This window comes from Schistocerca americana, chromosome 7 (assembly GCF_021461395.2).
Source record: "Schistocerca americana isolate TAMUIC-IGC-003095 chromosome 7, iqSchAmer2.1, whole genome shotgun sequence".
Taxonomy (NCBI): Eukaryota; Metazoa; Arthropoda; class Insecta; order Orthoptera; family Acrididae; genus Schistocerca; species Schistocerca americana.
Genome location: NC_060125.1, coordinates 98,972,577 through 98,992,339, shown reverse-complemented (window position 1 = coordinate 98,992,339; position 19,763 = coordinate 98,972,577).

Genomic DNA, 19,763 nt, shown 5'->3' with positions numbered 1-19,763 from the left:
GCCATAGCCACGTTAGTCACTCAGATAAAAGTCGCCTAGGGATTGTAGATTTGGTTCGCGACGTTTTTACTTCGTTCCATTGCCAATAGAGTGTTTGAGGGATATAGTGAATTATCACTGGTGCATCGGAAACCTGCAGCCTGACCCTCAGGGGAACGTCTGTACAATAGTCATAGCCACGTTAGTCACATCTAGACAAGTCGTTAGAGACTGTAGAATTGAATCGGGATGCAATTTCTTGTTCCATTGTCAATACGAGGGTTTGAGGGATTCAGTAAATTGTCACTGGTGCATCGGAAACCTGCAGCCTGACACTCAGGGGAGCGTCTGTACAATAGTCATAGCCACGGTAGTCACTTTTAGACAAGTCGTTAGAGACTGTATATTTGAATCGCGAAGCAATTCCTTTGTTCCATTGTCAATACGTGGGTTTGAGGGATACTGTAAATTGGCACTGGTGCATCGGAAACCTGCAGTCTGAGCCTCAGGGGAACGTCTGAACAATAGCCGTAGCCACGTTAGTCACTTGGAGAAAAGACGCTTAGGGACTGTAGATTTGAATCGCGACGGTTTTACTTCGTTCCATTTCCATTAGAGGGTTTGAGGGATACTGTAAATTATCACTGGTGCATCGAAAACCCGCAGCCTGACCCTCAGGGGAAGTCGTTAGAGACTGTAGAATTGAATCGCGACGCAATTTCTTTGTTCCATTGTCAATATGAGGGTTTAAGAGATACAGTTAATTGTCACTGGTGCATCCGATACCTGCAGCCTGACTCTCAGGGGAACGTCTGTACAATAATCCTAGCCTTGTTAGTAACTTTTAGACAAGTCGTTAGAGACTGTATAATTGAGTCTCGACGCAATTTCTTTGTTCCATTCTCAATACGAGGGCTTGAGGTATACAGTAAATTGTCACTGGTGCATCCGAAACCTGCAGAGTGACCCTCGGGAACGTCTGAACAATAGCCGTAGCCACGTTAGTCACTTGGAGAAAAGTCGCGTAGGGATTGTAGATTTGAATCGCGCCGATGTTTCTTCGTTCCATTGCCATTAGAGCGTTTGAAGGATACAGTAAATTATCACTGGTGCATCGGAAACCTGCAGCCTGACCCTCAGGGGAACGTCTGTACAATAGTCATTGCCACGTTAGTCACTTTTAGACAAGTCGTTAGAGACTGTAGATTTGACTTGCGACGCAATTTCTTTGTTGCATTCTCCAAACGGGGGTTTGAGGGATACAGTAAATATTCACTGGTGCATCTGAAACCTGCAGCCTGACCCTCATGGGAACGTCTGAACAATGGCCGTAGCCACGTTAGTCACTTGGAGAAAAGTCGCCTAGGGACTGTAGATTTGAATCGCGACGATTTTTCTTCGTTCCATTGCCATTAGAGCGTTTGAGGGATACAGTAAATTATCACTGGTGCATCGGAAACCTGCAACCTGACCCTCAGGGGAACGTCTGTACAATAGTCATTGCCACGTTAGTCACTTTTAGACAAGACGTTAGAGACTGTAGATTTGAATCGCTACGCAATTTCTTTGTTCCATTGTCAAAACGGGGGTTTGAAAGATACAGTAAATTGTCACTGGTGCATCCGAAACCTGCAGCCTGACCCTCAGGGGAACGTCTGAGCAATAGCCATAGCCACGTTAGTCACTTGCAGAAAAGTCGCATACGGAGTGTAGATTTGAATTGCGACGATTTTTCTTCTGTCCATTGCCATAAGAGGGTTTGAGGGATACAGTAAATTGGCACTGGTGCATCGGAAACCTGCAGCCTGACCCTCAGTTGAACGTCTGTACAATAGTCGTAGCCATGTTAGTCACTTTTAGACAAGTCGTTAGAGACTGTAGAATTGAATTGCGACGCCATTTCTTGGTCCCATTGTCAAAACGGTGGTTTAAGGCATACAGAAAATTGTCACTGGTGCATCCGAAACCTGCAGCCTGACCCTCAGGGGAGCGTCTGAACAGTAGCCGAAGCCACGTTAGTCATTTGGAGAAAAGCCGCCTAGGAACTGTAGATTTGAATCGCGACGATTTTTCTTCTGTCCATTGTCATTAGAGGGTTTGAGCGATACAGTAAATTGGCACTGGTGCATCCGAAACCTGCAGTCTGACTCTCAGGGGAACGTCGGTACATTAGTCATAGCCACGTTAGTCTCTTTTAGACACGTCTTTAGAGACGGTGGAGTTGAATCGCAACGCAATGTCTTTGTTCCATTGTCAATACGTGGGTTTGAGGGATACAGTAAATTGTCACTGGTGCATCCAAAACCTGCAGCCTGACCCTCAGGGGAACGTCTGAACAATAGCTGTAGCCACGTTAGTCACTTGGAGAAAAGTTGCCTAGGGACTGTAGATCTGAATCGCGACGATTTCTCTTCGTTCCTCTGCCATTAGTGAGTTTGAGGGATACAGTAAATTATCACTGGTGCATCGGGAAACTGCAGCCTGTCCCTCAGGGGAACGTCTGTACAATAGTCGTAGCTGCGTTAGTCACTTTTGGACAAGTCGTTAGAGACTGTAGAATAGAATCGCGACGCAATTTCTTTGTTCCATTGTCAATACGAGGGTTTGAGGAATACAGTAAATTGTCACTGGTGCATCTAAAACCTGCAGCCTGACACTCAGAGGAACGTCTGTACAATAGTCATAGCCACATTAGTCATTTTTAGACAAGTCGTTAGAGACTGTAGAATTGATTCGCGACGCAATTTCTTTGTTGCATTGCCAATACGAGGGTTTGAGGGATACAGTAAATAGTCACTGGTGCATCCGAAACCTGTAGCCTGACCCTCAGGGGAACGTCTGAACAATAGCCGTAGCCACTTTAGTCACTTGGAGAAAAGTCGCCTAGTGACTGTAGATTTGAATCGCGACGATTTTTCTTTGTTCCATTGCCATTAGAGGGTGTGGGGAAACAGTAACTTGTCACTGGTGCATCTGAAACCTGCTTCCTAATCCTCAGCTGATCATCTGTACAATAGTCACAGCCACGTCAGTCACTTTCAGGCATGTCGTTAGAGACTGTAAACTTGAATCGCGACGCAATTTCTTTGTTCCATTGTCAATACAAGGAATTGAGGGATACAGTAAATTGTCACTGGTGCATCCGAAACCTGCTGCCTGACCCTCAAGAGGAAGTCTGAACAATAGCCGTAGCCACGTTCGTATCTTGGAGAAAAGTCGCCTAGGGATTGTAGATTTGAATCGAGACGAACTTTCTTTGTTCCATTACCATTACGAGGGTTTGAGGGATATAGTAAATTGTCACTGGTGCATCAGAACCCTGCAGCCTGACACTCAGGGGAATGTCTGTACAATAGTCATAGCCACGTTAGTCACATTTAGACAAGACGTTAGAGCCTGCAGAATTGAATCGCGATGCAATTTCTTTGTCCCATTGTCATTACGAGGGTTAGAGGGATACAATAAGTTGTCACTGGTGCATTAGAAACCTGCAGCCTGACACTCAGGGAATGTCTGTACAATAGTCATAGCCACGTTAGTCACTTTTAGACAAGTCGTTAGAGACAGTAGAATTGAATCGCGACGCAATTTCTTTGTTCCATTGTCAACACGAGGGTTTGAGGGATACATTAAATTGCACTGGTGCATCCGAAACCTGCAGCCTGACCCTCAGGGGAACGTCTGAACAATAGCCCAAGCCACGATAGTCACTTGGAGAAAAGTCGCCTCGGAACTGTAGATATGAATCGCGACGATTTTTCTTCGTTCCAATGCCATTAGGGGGTTTGAGGGATACAGTAAATTATCACTGGTGCATCGGAAACCTGCAGCCTGACCCTCAGGGGAACGTCTGTACAATAGCCATAGCCACGTTAGTCACTTTTAGACAAGTCGTTAGAGACTGTAGAATTGAATCGCGTTGCAATTTCATTGTTCCATTGCCATTACGAGGGTTTGAGGGATATAGTAAATTGTCACTGGTGCATCCGAAACCTGCAGCCTGACCCTCAGGGGAACGTCTGTACAATAGCATTAGGCACATTAGTAACTAGAAGACAAGTCGCCTGGGGACTGTAGATATGAATCGCGTCGAACTTTCTTTGTTCCATTGCCAATACGAGGGCTTGAGGGATACAGTAAATTATCACTGGTGCAGAGGAAACCTTCAGCCTGACCCTCAGGAGAACGTGTGAACAATACCCATAGTCACGTTAGTCAGTTGGAGAAAAGTCGCCTAGAGACTGTACATTTGAATCGCGATGATTTTTCTTCGTTCCATTGCCATTAGAGGGTTTGAGGGATACAGTAAATTATCACTGGTGCATCGGAAAACTGCAGCCTGTCTCTCAGGGGAACGTCTGTACAATAGTCATAGCCACGTTAATCACTTTTAGACAAGTCGTTAGAGACTGTAGAATTGAATCGCGACGCAATTTCTTTGTTCCATTGTCAATACAAGGCTTTGAGGGATACAGTAAATTGTCACTGGTGCATCGGAAACCTGCAGCCTGACTCTCAGGGGAATGTCTGTACAATAGTCATAGCCAGGTCAGTCACTTTTAGACGAGTCATTAGAGACTGTAGAATTGAATCGCGACGCAATTTCTGTGTTTGTCAATACGAGGGTTTGAGGGATACAGTAAATTGTCACTGGTGCATCGGAAACCTGCAGGCTGACTCTCAGGGGAATGTCTGTATAATAGTCATAGCCACGTTAGTGACTTTTAGACAAGTCGTTAGAGACTGTAGAATTGAATCGCGACGCAGTTTCTTTGTTCCATTGTCAATACGAGGGTTTGAGGGATACAGTAAATTGTCACTGGTGCATCGGAAACCTGCAGCCTGATCCTCAGGGGAACGTCTGTACAATAGTCATAGCCACGTTAGTCACTTTTAGACAAGTCGTTAGAGACTTTAAAATAGAATCGCGACGGAATTTCTTTGTTCCATTGTCAATACGAGGGTTTGAGTGATACAGTAAATTGTCACTGGTGCATCTGAAACCTGCAGCCTGACGCTCAGGGGAACGTCTGTACAATAGTCACAGCCTTGTTAGTCACTTTTTGACAAGTCGTTAGAGACTGTTGAATTGAACCGCGACGCAATTTCTTTGTTCCATTGTCAATACGAGGGTTTGAGGAATACAGTAAATTGTCACTTGTGTATCCGAAAACTGCAGCCTGACCCTATGGGGAACGTTTGAACAATAGCCGTAGCCACGTTAGTGACTAGGAGAAACGTCGCCTAGGGATTGTAGATTTGAATCGCGACGATTTTTTTTCGTTCCATTGCCATTAGAGGGTTTGAGGGATACAGTAAATTATCACTGGTGCATCGGAAACCTGCAGCCTGAACCTCAGGGGAACGTCTGTACAATAGCCAGAGCCACGTTAGTCACTTTTAGACCAGTCGTTAGAGACTGTAGAATTGAATCCCGACGGAATTTCTGTGTTCCATTGTCAATACGAGGGTTTGAGGGATACAGTAAATTGTCACTGGTGCATTCCAAGCCTGTTGCCTGACCCTCAGGGGAACGTCTCTACAATAGTCATTGCCACGTTAGTCACTTTTAGACAAGTCGTTAGAGACTGTAAAATTGTATCGCGATGCAATTTCTTTGTTCCATTGTCGATACGAGGGTTTGAGGGATACAGTTTATTGTCATTGGTGCATCCGAAACCTGCAGCCTGACCCTCAGGGGAACGTCTGTACAATAATCGTAGCCACGTTAGTCACATTTAGACAAGTCGTTAGAGACTGTAGAATTGAATCGCGGCACAATTTCTTTGTTCCATTGTCAATACGAGGGTTTGAGGGATACAGTAAATTGTCACTGGTGCATCCGAAACCTGCAGCCTGACTCTAAGAGAACGTCTGTACATTAGTCATACCCACAATAGTCACATTTAGACAAGTCGTTAAAGACTGTAGAATTGAATCACGTCGCAATTTCTTTGTTCCACTGTATATACGAGGGTTTGAGGGCCACAGTAAATTGTCACTGGTGCATCCGAAACCTGCAGCCTGACCCTCAGGGGAACGTCTGTACAGTAGTCATAGCCATGTTAGTCATTTTTTGACAGGTCGTTAGAGACTGTAGATTTTAATCGCGACGCAATTTCTTTGTTCCATTGTCAACACGAGGGTTTGATGGATACAGTAATTTGTCACTGGTGCATCCGAAATCTGGAGCCTGACTCTCAGGGGAACGTCTGTACAATAGTCATAGCCACGTTAGTCACTTTTAGACAAGTTGTTAGAGATTCTAGAATTGAATCGAGACGCAATTTCTTTGTTCCATTGTCAATAAGAGGGTTTGAGGGGTACAGTAAATTATCACTTGTGCATCTGAAACTTGCAGATTGAATCTCAGGGGAACGTCTGTACAATAGTCATAGCCACGTTAGTCACTCTTTGGCAAGTCGTTAGAGACAGTAGAATTGAATCGCGACGCAATTTCTTTGTTCCATTGTCAAAACGAGGGTTTGAGGGACACAGTAAGTTATCACTGGTGCATCCGAAACCTGCAGCCTGACCCTCAGGGGGACGTCTGTACAAAAGTCATAGCCACGTTAGTCACTTTTAGACAAGTCGTTAGAGACTTTAGATTTGAATCGCGACGCAATTTCTATGTTCCATTGACAATACGAGGGTTTGAGGGATACAGTAAATTGTCAAAGGTGCATCCGAAACCTGCAGCCTGACTCTCAGGGGATCGTCTGTACAATAGTCACAGCCAGGTTAGTCACTTTTAGACAAGTCGTTAGAGACTGTAGAATTGAATCGCGACGCAATTTCATTGTTCCATTGTCAATACGAGGGTTTGAGGGATACAGTAAATTCTCACTGGTGCATCCGGAACCTGCAGCCTGACCCTCAGGGGAACGTCTGTACAGTAGTCATAGCCACGTAAGTCTATTTTAGACAAATCGATAGAGACTGTAGAATTGAATAGCAACGCAATTTCTTAGTTCCATTGTCAATATGGGGGTTTGAGGGATACAGTAAAATGTCACTGGTGCATCCGAAACCTGCATCCTGGCCCTCAGGGGAACGTCTCTACAAAGTCATAGCCTTGTTAGTCACTTTTAGGCAAGTCATTAGAGACTGTAGAATTGAATCGCGACGCAATTTCTTTGTTCCACTGTCAATACAAGGGTTTGAGGGACACAGTAAATTGTCACTGGTGCATCCGAAACCTGCAGCCAGACCCACAGGGGAACGTCTGTACAATAGTCATAGCCACTTTAGTCACATTTGGACAAGTCGTTAGTGACCGAAGAATTAAATTGCGACGCAATTTCTTTGTGCCATTGTCAATACGAAGGTTTGAGGTATACAGTAAGTTGTCACTGGTGCGTCGGATACCTGCAGCCTTACTATCAGACGGACGTCTGTACAATATTCATAGCCACGTTAGTCACTTTCAGACAAGTCGTTAGAGACTGTAGAATTGTATCGCGACGCAATTTCTTTGTTCCATTGTCAATACGAGGCATTGACGGATACAGTGAATTGTCACTGGTGCATCCGAAACCTGCAGCTTGACTCTCAGGCGAGCGTCTGTACAATAGTCATAGCCTCGTTAGTCACTTATAGACAAGTCGTTAGAGACTGTAGAATTGAATCGCGACACAATTTCTTTGTTCCATTCTATATATGAGGGTTTGAGGGATACAGCAAAATGCCACTGGTGCGTCCAAAACCTGCAGCCTGACTCTCAGGGGAACGACTGTACAAAAGTCATAGCCACTTTAGTCACTTTTAGACAAGCCGTTAGGGACAGTAGAATGGATCCGCGACGCAATTTCATTGTTCCATTGTCAATATGAGGGTTTGAGTGATACAGTAAATTGTCACTGGTGCATCCGAAACCTGCAGCCTGACTCTCAGGGGAACGTCTGTACAATAGTCATAGCCACGTTAGTCACATTCAGACAAGTCGTTAGGGACTGTAGAATAGAAACACGACGCTATCTCTTTGTTCCATTGTCAATGCGAGGGTTTGAGGGATACAGTAAATTGTCACTGGTGCAACGGAAACCCTCAGCCTGACTCTCAGGGGAACGTCTGTCCAATAATCATAGCCACGTTAGTCACTCTTAGTCAAGTCGCTAGAGACTGTAGAATTGTATCGCGACGCGCTTTCTTTATTCCATTGTCAATACGAGGGTTTAAGGGATACAGTAAATCGTCACTGGTGCATCCGAAACCTGCAGCCTGACAATCAGGGGAACGTCTGTACAATAGTCATTGATACGTTAGTCACTTTTAGATAAGTCGTTAGAGACTGTAGAATTGAATCGCGACGCAATTTCTTTGTTCCATTGTCAATACGAGGGTTTGAGGGATACAGTAAATTGTCACTGGTACATCCGATACCTGCAGCCTGACCCTCAGGGGAACGTCTGTACAATAGTCATAGCCACGTTAGTCACTTTTAGACAAGTGGTTAGAGACTGTTGACTTGGATCGCGACACAATTTCTTTGTTCCATTGTCAATACGAGGATTTGAGGGATACAGTAAATTGTTACTGGTGCTTCGGAAACCTGCAGCCTGACTCTAAGGGAACGTCAGTACAATAGTCATAGCCATGTTAGTCACTTTCAGACAAGTCGTTGGAGACAGTAGAATTGAATCGCGACGCAATTTCTTTGTTCCATTGTCAAAACGAGGGTTTGAGGGATACAATAAATTGTCACTGGTGCATCCGACACCTGCAGCCTAACCCTCTGGGGAACGTCTGTACAATAGTCATAGCCACGTTAGTCACTTTTAGACAAGTCAATAGAGACTTTAGAATTGAATCGCGACGCAATTTCTGTGTTCCATTGTCAATACGAGGGTTTGAGGGATACAGTAAATTATCACTGGTGCATTCGAAACCTGCAGCCTGACTCTCAGGGGAACGTCTGTACAATAGTCATAGCCACGTTAGTCACTTTTAGACAAGTCCTTAGAGACTGTAGAATTGAATCGCGACGCAATTTCTTTGTTCCATTGTGAATACGAGGGTTTGAGGGATACATTAAATTGTCACTGGTGCATCCGAAACATGCAGCCTGACCCTCAGGGGAACGTCTGTACAATAGTCATAGCCACGTTAGTCACTTTTAGACCAGTCGTTAGAGACCGTAGAATTGAATCCCGACGCAATTTCTTTGTTCCATTGTCAATACGAGGGTTTGAGGGATACAGTAAATTGTCACTGGTGCATACCAAGCCTGCTGCCTGACCCTCAGGTGCACGTCTCTACAACAGTCATAGCCACGTTAGTCACTTTTAGGCAAGTCATTAGAGACTGTTGACTTGGATCGCGACACAATTTCTTTGTTCCATTGTCAATACGAGGATTTGAGGGATACAGTAAATTGTTACTGGTGCATCGGAAACCTGCAGCCTGACACTAAGGGAACGTCAGTACAATAGTCATAGCCATGTTAGTCACTTTTAGACAAGTCGTTAGAGACAGTAGAATTGAATCGCGACGCAATTTCTTTGTTCCGTTGTCAAAACGAGGGTTTGAGGGATACAATAAATTGTCACTGGTGCATCCGAAACCTGCAGCCTGACCCTCAGGGGAACGTCTGAACAATAGCCGTATCCACGTTAGTCATTTGGAGAAAAGTCGACATGGGACTGTAGATATGAATTCCAACGATTTTTCTTCGCTCCATTGCCATTAGAGGGTTTGAGGAATACAGTAAATTGTCACTTGTGTATCCGAAAACTGCAGCCTGACCCTCAGGGGAACAGCTGAACAATCGCCGTAGCCACGATAGTCACTTGGAGAAACGCCGCCTAGGGATTGTAGATTTGAATCGCGATGATTTTTTTTCGTTCCATTGCCATTAGAGGGTTTGAGGGATTCAGTAAATTATCACTGGTGCATCGGAAACCTGCAGCCTGAACCTCAGGGGAACGTCTGTACAACAGTCATAGCCACGTTAGTCACTTTTAGACCAGTCGTTAGAGACTGTAGAATTGAATCCCGACGCAATTTCCTTGTTCCATTGTCAATACGAGGGTTTGAGGGATACAGTAAATTGTCACTGGTGCATACCAAGCCTGCTGCCTGACCCTCAGGTGCACGTCTCTACAATAGTCATAGCCACGTTAGTCACTTTTAGACAAGTCGTTAGAGACTGTAAAATTGTATCGCGATGCAATTTCTTTGTTCCATTGTCGATACGTGGGTTTGAGGGATACAGTTTATTGTCACTGGTGCATCCAAAACCTGCAGCCTGACCGTCAGGGGAACGTCTGTACAATAATCATAGCCACGTTAGTCACTTTTAGACAAGTCGTTAGAGACTGTAGAATTGAATCGCGACGCAATTTTTTTGTTCCACTGTCAATACAAGGGTTTGAGGGATACAGTAAATTGTCACTGGTGCATCCCAAGCCTGCAGCCTGACCCTCAGGGGAACGTCTGTACAATAGTCACAGCCATGTTAGTCACTTCTAGACAAGTCGTTAGTGACTGTAGAATTGAATCGCGACACAATTTCTTTATTCCATTGTCAATACTAGTATTTGAGGGATACAGTAAATTGTCACTGGTACATCGTGAACCAGCAGCCTGACTCTCAGGGGAACGTCTGTACAATTGGTATAGCCACGTTAGTTCTTTCAGACTAGTCGTTAGAGACTGTAGAATTGAATCGCGACGCAATCTCTTCTTTCCATTGCCATTAGTGGGTTTGAGGGATACAGTAAATCATCACTGGTGCATCGGAAACCTGCAGCCTGACCCCCAGGGGAACGTCTGTACTATAGTCATAGCCACGTTAGTCACTTTTAGACAAGTCGTTCAAGACTGTAGAATTGAATCACGTCGCAATTTCTTTGTTCCACTGTCAAAACGAGGGTTTGAGGGATACAGTAAATTGTCACTAGTGCACCCGATACCTGCAGCCTGACCCTATGGGGGGACGTCTGTACAATAGTCATAGCCACGTTAGTCACTTTTGGAAAAATCGTTAGTGACCGAAGAATTAAATCGCGACGCAATTTCTCTGTTCCTTTGTCGATACGAGAGTTTGAGGGATACAGTACATTGTCACTGGTGCATCGGAAACCTGCAGCCTGACCCCCAGGGGAACGTCTGTACTAATAGTCATAGCCACGTTAGTCACTTTTAGACAAGTCGTTCAAGACTGTAGAATTGAATCACGTCGCAATTTCTTTGTTCCACTGTCAAAACGAGGGTATGAGGGATACAGTAAATTGTCACTGGTGCACCCGATACCTGCAGCCTGACCCTATGGGGGGACGTCTGTACAATAGTAATAGCCACGTTAGTCACTTTTGGAAAAATCGTTAGTGACCGAAGAATTAAATCGCGACGCAATTTCTCTGTTCCTTTGTCAATACGAGAGTTTGAGGGATACAGTACATTGTCACTGGTGCATCCGATACCTCCAGCCTGACCCTCAGGGGAACGTCTGAACAATAGCCGTAGCCACGTTAGTCTCTTGGAGAAACGTCGCCTAGGGATTGTTGACTTGAATCGCGACGATTTTTTTTCGTTTCCTTGCCATTAGAGGGTTTGAGGGATACAGTAAATTATCACTGGTGCATCGGAAACCTGCAGCCTGAATCTCAGGGGAACATCTGTACAATAGTCATAGCCACGATAGTCACTTTTAGACCAGTCGTTAGAGACTGTGGAATTGTACCGCTACGGAATTTCTTTGTTCCATTGTCGATACGAGGGTTTGAGGGATACAGTAAATTGTCACTGGTGCATCCGAAACCTGCAGCCTGACCCTCAGGGGAACGTCTGTACAATAGTCATAGCCACGTTAGTCACTTTTAGACAAGTCGTTAGAGACTGTAGAATTGAAACGCGACGCAATTTCTTTGTTCCATTGTCAATACGAGGGTTTGAGGGATACAGTAAATTCTCACTGGTGCATCCGAAACCTGCATCCTCACCCTCAGACGAACGTCTGTACAACAGTCATAGCCACGTTAGTCATTTTTAGACAAGTAGTTAGAAACTGTAGAATTGAATCGCGACGCAATTTTTTTGTTCCATTGTCATTATGGGGGTTTGAGGGATACAGTAAATAGTCACTGGTGCATCAGAAACCTGCAGTCCGACAATCAGGGGAACGTCTGTACAATAGTCATAGCCACGTTAGTCACTTTTAGACAAGTCGTTAGAGACTGTCGAATTGAATCGCGACGCAATTTCTTTGTTCCTTTGTCAATACGAGGGTTTGAGGGATACAGTAAATACTCGTTGGTGCATCGGAAACCTGCAGCCTGACCCTCAGGGGAACGTCTGTACAACAGTCATAGCCACGTTAGTCACTTTTAGACAAGTCGCTAGAGACTGTAGAATTGAATCGCGGCGCAATTTCTCTGTTCCGTTGTCAATACGAGGTTTGAGGGATACAGTAAATTGCCACTGGTGCATCCGAAACCTGCAGCCTGACCCCCAGGGGAGCGTCTGAACAATAGCCGTAGCCACGTTAGTCACTTGGAGAAACGTCGCCTAGGGATTGTTGACTTGAATCACGACGATTTTTTCTTGTTTCATTGCCATTAGAGGGTTTGAGGGATACAGTTAACTATCACTGGTGCATCGGAAACCTGCATCCTGAACCTCAGGGGAACGTCTGTACAATAGTCATAGCCACGTTAGTCTCTTTTAGACCAGTCGTTAGAGACTGTAGAATTGACTCCCGACGCAATTTCTTTGTTCCATTGTCAATACAAAAGTTTGAGGGATACAGTAAATTGTCACTGGTGCATCCGAAACCTGCAGCCTGACTCTCAGGGGAACGTCTGTACAATAGTCATAGCCACGTTAGTCACTTTTAGACAAGTCGTTAGAGCCTGCAGAATTGAATCGCGAGGCAATTTCTTTGTTCCATGGCCATTACGAGGCTTTGAGGGATACAGTAAATTGTCACTGGTTCATCCGAAACCTGCAGCCTGAACCTCAGGGGAACGTCTGTACAATAGTCATAGCCACATTAGTCACTTTTAGAGAAGCCGTTAGAGACTGTAGAATTGAATCGCGACGCAATTTCTTTGTTCCATTGTCATTATGAGGGTTTGAGGGATACAGTAAATTGTCACTGGTGCATCAGAAACCTGCAGCCTGACCCTCAGGGGAACGTCTCTACAATAGTTATAGCCACATTAGTCACTTTTAGACAAGCCGTTTAAGACTGTAGAATTGAATCGCGACGCAATTTCTTTGTTCCATGGCCATTACGAGGCTTTGAGGGATACAGTAAATTGTCACTGGTTCATCCGAAACCTGCAGCCTGAACCTCAGGGGAACGTCTGTACAATAGTCATAGCCATGTTAGTCTCTTTTAGACCAGTCGTTAGAGACTGTAGAATTGACTCCCGACGCAGTTTCTTTGTTCCATTGTCAATACGAGGGTTTGAGGGATACAGTAAATTATCACTGGTGCATTCGAAACCTGCAGCCTGACTCTCAGGGGAACGTCTGTACAATAGTCATAGCCACGTTAGTCACTTTTAGACAAGTCCTTAGAGACTGTAGAATTGAATCGCGACGCAATTTCTTTGTTCCATTGTGAATACGAGGGTTTGAGGGATACATTAAATTGTCACTGGTGCATCCGAAACATGCAGCCTGACCCTCAGGGGAACGTCTGTACAATAGTCATAGCCACGTTAGTCACTTTTAGACCAGTCGTTAGAGACCGTAGAATTGAATCCCGACGCAATTTCTTTGTTCCATTGTCAATACGAGGGTTTGAGGGATACAGTAAATTGTCACTGGTGCATACCAAGCCTGCTGCCTGACCCTCAGGTGCACGTCTCTACAACAGTCATAGCCACGTTAGTCACTTTTAGGCAAGTCATTAGAGACTGTTGACTTGGATCGCGACACAATTTCTTTGTTCCATTGTCAATACGAGGATTTGAGGGATACAGTAAATTGTTACTGGTGCATCGGAAACCTGCAGCCTGACACTAAGGGAACGTCAGTACAATAGTCATAGCCATGTTAGTCACTTTTAGACAAGTCGTTAGAGACAGTAGAATTGAATCGCGACGCAATTTCTTTGTTCCGTTGTCAAAACGAGGGTTTGAGGGATACAATAAATTGTCACTGGTGCATCCGAAACCTGCAGCCTGACCCTCAGGGGAACGTCTGAACAATAGCCGTATCCACGTTAGTCATTTGGAGAAAAGTCGACATGGGACTGTAGATATGAATTCCAACGATTTTTCTTCGCTCCATTGCCATTAGAGGGTTTGAGGAATACAGTAAATTGTCACTTGTGCATCCGAAAACTGCAGCCTGACCCTCAGGGGAACAGCTGAACAATCGCCGTAGCCACGATAGTCACTTGGAGAAACGCCGCCTAGGGATTGTAGATTTGAATCGCGATGATTTTTTTTCGTTCCATTGCCATTAGAGGGTTTGAGGGATTCAGTAAATTATCACTGGTGCATCGGAAACCTGCAGCCTGAACCTCAGGGGAACGTCTGTACAATAGTCATAGCCACGTTAGTCACTTTTAGACCAGTCGTTAGAGACTGTAGAATTGAATCCCGACGCAATTTCCTTGTTCCATTGTCAATACGAGGGTTTGAGGGATACAGTAAATTGTCACTGGTGCATACCAAGCCTGCTGCCTGACCCTCAGGTGCACGTCTCTACAATAGTCATAGCCACGTTAGTCACTTTTAGACAAGTCGTTAGAGACTGTAAAATTGTATCGCGATGCAATTTCTTTGTTCCATTGTCGATACGTGGGTTTGAGGGATACAGTTTATTGTCACTGGTGCATCCAAAACCTGCAGCCTGACCGTCAGGGGAACGTCTGTACAATAATCATAGCCACGTTAGTCACTTTTAGACAAGTCGTTAGAGACTGTAGAATTGAATCGCGACGCAATTTTTTTGTTCCACTGTCAATACAAGGGTTTGAGGGATACAGTAAATTGTCACTGGTGCATCCCAAGCCTGCAGCCTGACCCTCAGGGGAACGTCTGTACAATAGTCACAGCCATGTTAGTCACTTCTAGACAAGTCGTTAGTGACTGTAGAATTGAATCGCGACACAATTTCTTTATTCCATTGTCAATACTAGTATTTGAGGGATACAGTAAATTGTCACTGGTACATCGTGAACCAGCAGCCTGACTCTCAGGGGAACGTCTGTACAATTGGTATAGCCACGTTAGTTCTTTCAGACTAGTCGTTAGAGACTGTAGAATTGAATCGCGACGCAATCTCTTCTTTCCATTGCCATTAGTGGGTTTGAGGGATACAGTAAATCATCACTGGTGCATCGGAAACCTGCAGCCTGACCCCCAGGGGAACGTCTGTACTATAGTCATAGCCACGTTAGTCACTTTTAGACAAGTCGTTCAAGACTGTAGAATTGAATCACGTCGCAATTTCTTTGTTCCACTGTCAAAACGAGGGTTTGAGGGATACAGTAAATTGTCACTAGTGCACCCGATACCTGCAGCCTGACCCTATGGGGGGACGTCTGTACAATAGTCATAGCCACGTTAGTCACTTTTGGAAAAATCGTTAGTGACCGAAGAATTAAATCGCGACGCAATTTCTCTGTTCCTTTGTCGATACGAGAGTTTGAGGGATACAGTACATTGTCACTGGTGCATCGGAAACCTGCAGCCTGACCCCCAGGGGAACGTCTGTACTAATAGTCATAGCCACGTTAGTCACTTTTAGACAAGTCGTTCAAGACTGTAGAATTGAATCACGTCGCAATTTCTTTGTTCCACTGTCAAAACGAGGGTATGAGGGATACAGTAAATTGTCACTGGTGCACCCGATACCTGCAGCCTGACCCTATGGGGGGACGTCTGTACAATAGTAATAGCCACGTTAGTCACTTTTGGAAAAATCGTTAGTGACCGAAGAATTAAATCGCGACGCAATTTCTCTGTTCCTTTGTCAATACGAGAGTTTGAGGGATACAGTACATTGTCACTGGTGCATCCGATACCTCCAGCCTGACCCTCAGGGGAACGTCTGAACAATAGCCGTAGCCACGTTAGTCTCTTGGAGAAACGTCGCCTAGGGATTGTTGACTTGAATCGCGACGATTTTTTTTCGTTTCCTTGCCATTAGAGGGTTTGAGGGATACAGTAAATTATCACTGGTGCATCGGAAACCTGCAGCCTGAATCTCAGGGGAACATCTGTACAATAGTCATAGCCACGATAGTCACTTTTAGACCAGTCGTTAGAGACTGTGGAATTGTACCGCTACGGAATTTCTTTGTTCCATTGTCGATACGAGGGTTTGAGGGATACAGTAAATTGTCACTGGTGCATCCGAAACCTGCAGCCTGACCCTCAGGGGAACGTCTGTACAATAGTCATAGCCACGTTAGTCACTTTTAGACAAGTCGTTAGAGACTGTAGAATTGAAACGCGACGCAATTTCTTTGTTCCATTGTCAATACGAGGGTTTGAGGGATACAGTAAATTCTCACTGGTGCATCCGAAACCTGCATCCTCACCCTCAGACGAACGTCTGTACAACAGTCATAGCCACGTTAGTCATTTTTAGACAAGTAGTTAGAAACTGTAGAATTGAATCGCGACGCAATTTTTTTGTTCCATTGTCATTATGGGGGTTTGAGGGATACAGTAAATAGTCACTGGTGCATCAGAAACCTGCAGTCCGACAATCAGGGGAACGTCTGTACAATAGTCATAGCCACGTTAGTCACTTTTAGACAAGTCGTTAGAGACTGTCGAATTGAATCGCGACGCAATTTCTTTGTTCCTTTGTCAATACGAGGGTTTGAGGGATACAGTAAATACTCGTTGGTGCATCGGAAACCTGCAGCCTGACCCTCAGGGGAACGTCTGTACAACAGTCATAGCCACGTTAGTCACTTTTAGACAAGTCGCTAGAGACTGTAGAATTGAATCGCGGCGCAATTTCTCTGTTCCGTTGTCAATACGAGGTTTGAGGGATACAGTAAATTGCCACTGGTGCATCCGAAACCTGCAGCCTGACCCCCAGGGGAGCGTCTGAACAATAGCCGTAGCCACGTTAGTCACTTGGAGAAACGTCGCCTAGGGATTGTTGACTTGAATCACGACGATTTTTTCTTGTTTCATTGCCATTAGAGGGTTTGAGGGATACAGTTAACTATCACTGGTGCATCGGAAACCTGCATCCTGAACCTCAGGGGAACGTCTGTACAATAGTCATAGCCACGTTAGTCTCTTTTAGACCAGTCGTTAGAGACTGTAGAATTGACTCCCGACGCAATTTCTTTGTTCCATTGTCAATACAAAAGTTTGAGGGATACAGTAAATTGTCACTGGTGCATCCGAAACCTGCAGCCTGACTCTCAGGGGAACGTCTGTACAATAGTCATAGCCACGTTAGTCACTTTTAGACAAGTCGTTAGAGCCTGCAGAATTGAATCGCGAGGCAATTTCTTTGTTCCATGGCCATTACGAGGCTTTGAGGGATACAGTAAATTGTCACTGGTTCATCCGAAACCTGCAGCCTGAACCTCAGGGGAACGTCTGTACAATAGTCATAGCCACATTAGTCACTTTTAGAGAAGCCGTTAGAGACTGTAGAATTGAATCGCGACGCAATTTCTTTGTTCCATTGTCATTATGAGGGTTTGAGGGATACAGTAAATTGTCACTGGTGCATCAGAAACCTGCAGCCTGACCCTCAGGGGAACGTCTCTACAATAGTTATAGCCACATTAGTCACTTTTAGACAAGCCGTTTAAGACTGTAGAATTGAATCGCGACGCAATTTCTTTGTTCCATGGCCATTACGAGGCTTTGAGGGATACAGTAAATTGTCACTGGTTCATCCGAAACCTGCAGCCTGAACCTCAGGGGAACGTCTGTACAATAGTCATAGCCATGTTAGTCTCTTTTAGACCAGTCGTTAGAGACTGTAGAATTGACTCCCGACGCAGTTTCTTTGTTCCATTGTCAATACAAAAGTTTGAGGGATACAGTAAATTGTCACAGGTGCATCCGAAGCCTGCAGCCTGACCCTCAGGGGAACGTCTGTACAACAGTCATAGCCACGTTAGTTCTTTTAGTCAAGTCGTTAGAGACTGTAGAATTGAATCGCAACGCAATTTCTTTGATCCATTGTCATTAGACGGTTTGACGGATACAGTAAATTATCACTGGTTTAACGGAAACCTGCAGCCTGTCTTTGAGGGGAACGTCTGAACAATAGTGATAGCCACGTTAGTCACTTTTAGACAAGTCGTTAGAGACTGTAGAATTGAATCGCGATTTAGTTTCTTTGTTCCATTGTCAATACGAGGGTTTGGGGGTTACAGTAAATTGTCACTGGTTCATCCGAAACCTGCAGCCTGATCCTCAGGGGAACGTCTGAACAATAGCCGCAGCTACGTTAGTCACTTGGAGAAAAGCCGCCTAGGGACTGTAGATATGAATCAGGCCGATTTTTCTTCGTTCCATTGCCATTAGAGGGTTTAAAGGATACTGTAAATAATCACTGGTGCATCGGAAACCTGCAGCCTGACTCTCAGGCGAATGTCTGTACAATAGTCATAGCCACGTTAGCCACTTTTAGACAAGTCGTTAGAGACTGTAGAAATGAAACGCGATAAAATTTCTTTGTTCCATTGTCAATACGAGGGTTTGAGGGATACAGTAAATTGTCACTAGTGTTTCCGAAACCTGCAGCCTGACCCTCAGGAGAACGTGTGGACAATAGCCATAGCCACGTTAGTCACTTGGAGAAAAGTCGCCTAGAGACTGCACATTTGAATCGCGATGATTTTTCTTCGTTCCATTGCCATTAGGGTGTTTGAGGGATACAGTAAATTATCACTGGTGCATCGGAAACCTGCAGCCTGTCTCTCAGGGGAACGTCTGTACAATAGTCATAGACACGTTAGTCACTTTTAGACAGGTCGTTAGAGACTGTAGAATTGAATTGCGACGCAATATCTTTGTTCCTTTGTCAACACGAGGGTTTGAGGGATACAGTAACATGCACTGGTGCATCCGAAACCTGCTGCCTGACGCTCAGGGGAACGTCTGAACAATAGCCAAAGCCACGTTAGTCACTTGGAGAAAAAACGCCTCGTTACTGAAGATTTGAATCGCGACGATTTTTCTTTGTTCCATTGCCATTACAGGGTTTGAGGGATACAGTAAATTATCACTGGTGGATCGGAAACCTGCAGCCTGACCCTCAGGGGAACGTCTGTACAATAGTCATAGCCACGTTAGTCACCTTTAGACAAGTCGTTAGAGGCTGTAGATTTGAATCGCATTGCAATTTCTTTGTTCCATTGTCATTACGAGGGTTTGACGGATACAGTAAATTGGCACTGGTGCATCGGAAACCTGTAGCCTGACTCTCAGGGGAATGTCTGTACAATAGTCATAGCCACGATAGTCACTTTTAGACAAGTCGTTAGAGATTGTAGAATTGAATCGCGACGCAATTTCTTTGTTCCATTGTCAACACGAGGGTGTGAGGGATACAGTGACTTGTCACTGGTGTATCCGAAACCTGCAGCCTGACCCTCAGGGGAACGTCTGAACAATAGCCGCTGCCACGTTAGTCTCTTGGAGAAGAGTCGCCTAGGGACTGTGGATATGAATCGCGACGATTTTTCATCGTTCCATTCCCATTAGAGGGTTTAAAGGATACGGTAAATAATCACTGGTGCATCGGAAACCCGCAGCCTGACTCTCAGGGGAACGTCTGTACAATAGTCAAAGCCACGTTAGTCACTTTTAGACAAGTCGTTATTGAGTGTAGAA